The sequence below is a fragment of the Gadus chalcogrammus genome, chromosome 10 (genome assembly GCF_026213295.1).
Source record: "Gadus chalcogrammus isolate NIFS_2021 chromosome 10, NIFS_Gcha_1.0, whole genome shotgun sequence".
In the NCBI taxonomy this organism is placed as follows: domain Eukaryota; kingdom Metazoa; phylum Chordata; class Actinopteri; order Gadiformes; family Gadidae; genus Gadus; species Gadus chalcogrammus.
In genome coordinates this window covers 5,747,389-5,754,318 of record NC_079421.1, presented here as the reverse complement: position 1 = coordinate 5,754,318, position 6,930 = coordinate 5,747,389, and positions in this window count along the sequence as shown.

Here is a 6,930-nt window from a genome sequence, read left to right as displayed (position 1 = left end):
CGTGCCAAGTTGCACGCCTTGTGTAAGGAAATACGGATGTTTCCACTGACGAAGCGCCAGCGTGCAGTCTACTGGAACACATATGCGTCGGTGTGCATGAACTCGTGGGTCCAGACCGAGACTCGACACCCAGCGTTGAAAACCCCTCATATACAGCCTGCCAAGGGGAACCGCCATCAGAGCTGACGCCATCAGACCCAATAATCTGTGGCAATCCCTCAGTGTGACATAATTTCCCCTGCGAAACAAAGTGAGACATGCATGTATCGCCTTCACTCTGTCCGGAGTTAGTTGAGCACTCATTGTGACTGAGTCCAGAGACAGCCCGATGAAAGTTATTGACTGGGAAGGGGTCAGTACACTTTTCTTCAAGTTGAACCTGAACCCCAGCGATGACAAGTGTGCCATCGTGTGTTCCGTATGAGCAATTGCCTCCTGTGCTGAACTCGCAGCCAGGAGGAAGTCGTCTATAAAGGTTGCCAGACGAATCCCTTTCGTACTGAGTGGACCTAACGCGGCCTCTGTGCATTTCACAAAGACTCGCGGGCTTAGTGACAGTCCGAAAGGAAGAACCGAAAACTCGTAAATCACCCCTTGAAAGGCAAATCTGAGAAACTTTCTGTGCGGGGGGTAGATTCGGATATGGTAATATGCGTCGGCCAGGTCCAGGGTGGTGAACCAATCGCCTGGACGTACGAACCTCAGCAGTGCTGAATGTGTCAACATCCGAAATCTGTATCGTCTGAGATGCGTATTCAACGCCCTCAGATCCAATATAGGTCTCATGCCCCCTCCCTTTTTCTTTATTATGAAATATCTTGAGTAGAACCCGCTCATTGCTTGAGCTGGTGGAACCACTTGAATGGCGCGTTTCTCCAGTAGAGACTTTATCTCTGCTGCAAGAAAGTGAGCCGCTTCCCCCACTGCCTGCGAGTGTATTATTCTCGAGAAACTCGGAGGGGAATGCATAAACTGGATTCTGTACCCTTTTTCTATGGTTTTCAGAATCCATTCTGATTTCACAATTGGCCGCCAGTGCTGCATTCGCTGTGCGAGTGAGCCCACTGCCGGCACCGGCGCCACAGGTGGAGCAACGCCGCCCGCTTGTGGCAGGGAGCGTTGCGTCCCCCTGTTTATAGCCTGCTCCGACAAAGAGCTCATATGGCTTATTTTTTGTCTTTTTTTCAAAAGCAGTGCCCTCGGCCCTCGGCCTGGATGCACTAGGGGGTACAATTTTATTGCTGAAAACATGTGTGTGTTTTCGACAGTGGAGGGGTTCTGGAACTGTAAACTGTCCTGAGTCGCAACGGCAGACCCTTCGGACATACCCCTTTGCTGTGGGAGAGGAGCGTGCGTCTGGCAGACACGTTTTCCCTCTCCCGGCAGCGAGCTAGGCGGACTGCTTAGGCCTCTTGCCCGGGCGTGGGCGAAGTGGCGCTGGCTTGCCTCCACGCTGATCCACTGGTGCAGCTGGTTTGTTGGCCCACGCAGCCCCAGCCTCAGTCTTGGGTTGAGGTGGAGGTCTGGGGTGCGAACCAGGGCGTCTCGCAATCCTGTAGGTCGGCGGTGGCCTCGCCGCCGCCTGTGCAAAGGATGGCCGAGAAGTCGGAGCGGGAGGAGGCTGCGTCTTCCTGGGCATGCAGGTCTACAGAGCCTCTCCCTCCCGTTTCTTTTCCTCACAGCGGCGTTGCATGGTGGTCATAGCGGGGCCGAACAAGCCCTTTGGATCCACCGCGACATCGAGGAGCTGTACTTTCTCGCGGTGAGAGAGGCTGGATAAATTGAGCCAGCGGGCTCTCTCCTGCGCCACCATGGTGCCCATAGCCCTTCCAGAAGCCTGCACGGTGCACCTGTGAAGACGGAGGCATAGGTCGGTCACGACGCACATCTCGTCCCAGAGTTTGCGGTCCATGACACCCGATCCTGACATCTCGTCTTGTAGCTCCGCCTGATACGCCATCAGCATGGACGACGCATTGAGGGCCCGCACACCAAGAGCAACAGACTTGTATGCCTTGTCGGTCATAGAAGACTGGAAACCGTCCGTCTTCGACGGGAAGCTCGGTGCGGACGATGTGGACAGGGCCTTCTGACCCGGGTGGAGATGTTGAGCGACCAGCGGTTCCACAAGTGGTAACTTGAACAGACCTCTTTCCTCCATGTCCACGCATTCCAGCGCGGCTCCCCCCTGGATCGGGCTCTTCGATGAGAAAGGCTGCGACCAGGTGCGGGTAGCCTCTTCCACACCCTCGGGGAACAAGGGGAGAAGTTGCCTCTCCGCGCTTTTCACCCGAGGTAAACGCTTGCCTTCGTACCGGGAACCGGTCTTTTCGGGCGGAGCGTTGGGCCATGGAATTTCCAGCTTGGCGGCAGCGCGCCTGCACACATCATGTAGGCTCGTGCCGATAGTCGGGGAACCGCTGTCATCGCCTCTCGCACCCTCTGGGGGCAGGTCAAGCAGGGTTCCTCGCAATCCAGCCTCTTCGAACGGGTCGGCGCCGTCCTCTTCAAATAGGATCGCTTCGTCCGAGCCATCGACCGAGTCCAGTTCATCGTGGGCCTCGCAGCCCCCCAGGCATTCGGACTCGGTCATCACCCTTAGGTCTTCTTGCTCCATCCTTTCACCCCAGTCGGTGCTCGCGCCCGCTGTGGCTACTTGGATATGGTCGCTAGGAAGGGGGGCCCCCGACAGCAACGGGTCATCGTCTGTCAGGCTAACATGGCGAGCTAGCCGACGTCGGAGACTTTTCATAGGGAGCCGTGCGCAGTGGTCGCAGGTACCCATGGGAGCCAGTGCTTCTCGGGCATGTCTCAGCCCGAGGCACTCATTGCAGGTGAGGTGTGTATCTCTCTCCGAGATATGGTTCCCACAAACGCACACCCGTCCAGGCTTCCCATCCACCGTGTCAGGAGGGGGAGAAGCCATGGCTTAACTGCAGTTTGGAGACTGGCCAGTTGTATTTATTATTGCAGCTTTGCAGCTGATTCGGTTTAGCTTTCCAGCTAGATGGAGTTAGCTTTGCAGCTAGACGTTCCCGGTGACTAATGTTTGGATACAAGCTAGTCACTGTAGAAGCGAGTAACCACTGTTTGGAGACAGGCTGGTTAAAGATAGATGTTTGGTGACAAGCCTATCCGTCGACAACCGCTTAGTAGGCACTAGCGCCCGGCGAGCGAGTGGTAAGCTCACTCTGTGGACAGTAGCATAGAACCTCGGCACTTAGCAGTATCGTCAACAATTACTTCTGAGCGAGAAGAGGTAATTGAATGACGCTGTACGCACGGTCAGATACTTATATAGGGGGCTGACCCGGGGTGCGTCAGACGTGGCCAGCCAATCACGGCTGGCGTAGTGATAAAGTGCTTCTGAGGGATACGCGGGGAGGCGTACCCATATGTGAGATACCTCACGATTGCTTGAAAGAGAACCACTGCTGCTTTGCTTCCACGTTATTACCGCCTTGCCAGGGACAGCTCGGACCCGATCGCTTTGCCGTTCATTCGGCTAGCGATAGTTTGTTCCTTTTCCTGTTGTGTCGCTATCTCTTTTGTTTAGTTGGTGGCACTACATCTTAAAGTGTGTATGTTATGTTATGTAAGAGTTTTTGCTGATTTCTCCTTGTGTTTACTTATTATAGATTTTGTTTATTTAATTAATTTCTCATATTATTATTTTGTTTCCATTATGTTTTCTAACTGGTTGCTCTGCGATCCCCCTCAATTCAGGGGCTGAGCCTACGGTGGTGGACTGGTGTCCTGGTCACTGTGTCCCTTTTGTATTGTGTTTGCATTTGGTTTATTTTTCATTTGTTTTACGTGTGGTGTTCCTGGGACCCTTTGGATGCAGGTGTTCACAGTAGGTCTCAGCACTGATTGGATCTCAGCACCCAATTTCCCTCCTTAGTGAGTAATTCTCTAGTTTTAAGAACAGACATTTTGTATAAATAAAAGTATTTTTGTATGATCGAACTGCCGTCTCTGCCTCATTGCATAACGGACCTCAGTGCCTTTCCTTCATTTGTGCTAGTCCACTTAAAATAAATCTCTGGGTGAAATTCCCAGGGTGGCGTTGTCTGGCAATAATTAATGCTACCGATACTGCCTTAAGAAAAGGGGCATCACTCCATAGCTCGTGCTGCCACAATCGGAGAACGGTATTCAACTTCCTTATGGCAAAAGTAAATCCATATCCCACATCTGGCGTCCGTCGTCCAAAAGTCAACCAATTATTTGCTTTTGTGTTTTGTCGTCGGGTGCCTCTGTGTTATCGAGTGAATCCTTTGGGAGCGATGCAAATTCCATCCCATCAACAGTTGATGTGATACATCCTTCTCCTCTGCCTGCTGTGTTGTGCCTGTGTGCCCGCTGAATCACCGCGTCCTTGCACTGGCTGCGGCGCAGTTTTTGTCCTTTTTTTTTTTACTCCCGAGAACAGGGCTGATGTTAAGCTGCCATTCAGGTGCAAGTGAATGAAGATGCCACGGAATGATGCCCGCGCTCACGCTGCGTGGAGGCTCGGCGAGGCAAACAGACACAGAAACACCACCGATTGCTGGTAGCGTGACGGCGTGAAGACCTCTCAGGCAGCCCTGGGCTTGGAACAGCCTCGTTTGTGTGTAGCCTACTATTCATTCATATAATCACATGAAATAATATGATAAAATATTTCAGCCCATAATAAAAAATAAATAAATATATTTTTCAAATAGTTCGAACCTCAGATTACATCATACAGCATTTCCAGACGTTGCTCGCATCAGGTTGCCGGTTTCTTTATTAACATAATGGATGGATATAGAAAATATATATTTGTTTATAGATCGAGCCAGAGGGCCGTTATCTACCTCATCCCCCATCATACGAGTTCCAATTATAAGATAGGTCATGTAGGCTATCGCAAGATTATTACCCACCAATAACTCATGTATAGCTAGGATAGCTATGCAATCTCTCTCTCTCTCTCTCTCTCTCTCTCTCTCTCTCTCTCTCTCTCTCTCTCTCTCATACATATATATATATATACATATAATATGTCAATGTCCACACACAGTGTGTATACATCATATCAACCTGACTTCAGAATTGCTGTTGTGTGCCACATGACTCTCTGAGTGCTGCATGATATCAGGACATCAAAGACAGGGCTGACTCGGACTCCGGCGAGGGGTCCTGAATGCGGACCCCTGGTCCCTTTGTATGTCCCTTTCTGTCTGTGTCCCTCCGTTGCAGCTGCTACTCCATCTTTCCCTCTTTTGCTCTTTGACCATGACTTTCCTCCTCCAGCTCCCCCCTGTCTGCTCTGTCCCCTCATCTTTATGTCTCTCACACTCTCCTTCTCTCGCTATCTGTCTCTCTCTCTCTGCCCCACTCTATCTACCTCTCCTTCTCACCCCCCACTATCTCTCTCTCCCCCTCTCTCTCCCCCTCTCTCTCTCTCAGGTGCAGTGGTGGTTCCTTTACTTGTGTGTTAAACCAGTTATTGAGTAGAGCGCCATACTGTACTGTAATCCTACAGGTTGTTGCAAAATCACTTATTTTCTGTGAATGGCAACCATATTTATTGTCTTTAAAAGGGTTCAAATGGAATGGGAAAATAAGCATTAACTAAGTTACACAAGTTCAACATGTTAATCAGGGTTATACATTTAGAAGACCTCTAATAACCATAAAATGGTTATTAGAGGTGTTATAAAACAAATACCAACAGTAGTGTGCAGAGTAAGAAAATATTTGGAAGAATTATAGAATTATGTTGACACATACACATTGTGTGTGTGTGTGTGTGTGTGTGTGTGTGTGTGTGTGTGTGTGTGTGTGTGTGTGTGTGTTTGGTAGTTTCTGAGTCTGTCTTTTCTTTAAATTATTTATCTTTTAAAGTTAAATAAAAAATATATATAAAATAAAACATGCATTATCTAGAATATTGTCTGCATGAACCACTCTGCTCAACAAGAGTACTGTATATCTGAGTACAGAGGCTCGACTCTGTGGCGTCTGTGGAAGCACAAAGTTGTTTCATGACGAGAAGTGACAGGATGGGGATTTAAAGCAAGGAAGCTCAACTGGATCTGTGTTCATCTTTCATTTAAAATCTATCTGACGCTCATGGAAAATACTAGCGCTCATATGGCTTTCAATTCTTTCAAATCCTGTTGAATCCATTCATTTTTTAGGGAAGAATAGTTGAGTGCTTTCTGTTTGATGCAGAGTGGCAGATAACCAGCCAGCCGCAAAAGTGCAATGACTAAATTGCTGAAAGCCAAACGAGCAGTTTTTTTTCTTGAAATCTAAATATATGCTTTTTCTTCACTGTGTGTTTATTTATTCATTTATTTGACAGGGACAATGCACAGCTCATTATCAGTATAGTTGTATAGGCAAATTTACATCTGTAGTCCCTGGGAAGGAAGCATGGGGCCCGTAACTATTTTCGTGTCAGTGTGTCTATGTTTGTGTGTGTGCGTCGTGTGTGTGTTTTAATTGCAATTGTGTTGTATCCCAAGGCCGAGCTATGACGCCCTGAATAAGAAGGTTTTTGTTCCAGTGGTTAGTGGGCCTGGGAGACAGGCCAAGCAAACTTAAGTTTGTTGTTATTTGGCTCTCGTTTTTTTGCGGGACATGGACTGAACTTTTCTTTGTTTTCCCATTGTTAAGGGAAACAAATGTATCTTTATTTTGTTTTGAGCCAATTGAATAAATAGCCATTTAGGTTTTGCCAGTGTAGCTGTGTGTCCTTACATGGCATGAGTCTCATGAACTCTAGCTACTTTTGTAATATAATTATTCCAAAAGTAATATTATTATTACATAATAATGTTAATATTATTATATTATTATTATTGTAATATATTTTATAATATTATGCTGATTGTAACACACTTTTTCAGAAATAAAGTTATAACATGTAATTTCTGCCACTAGTGATTGCTC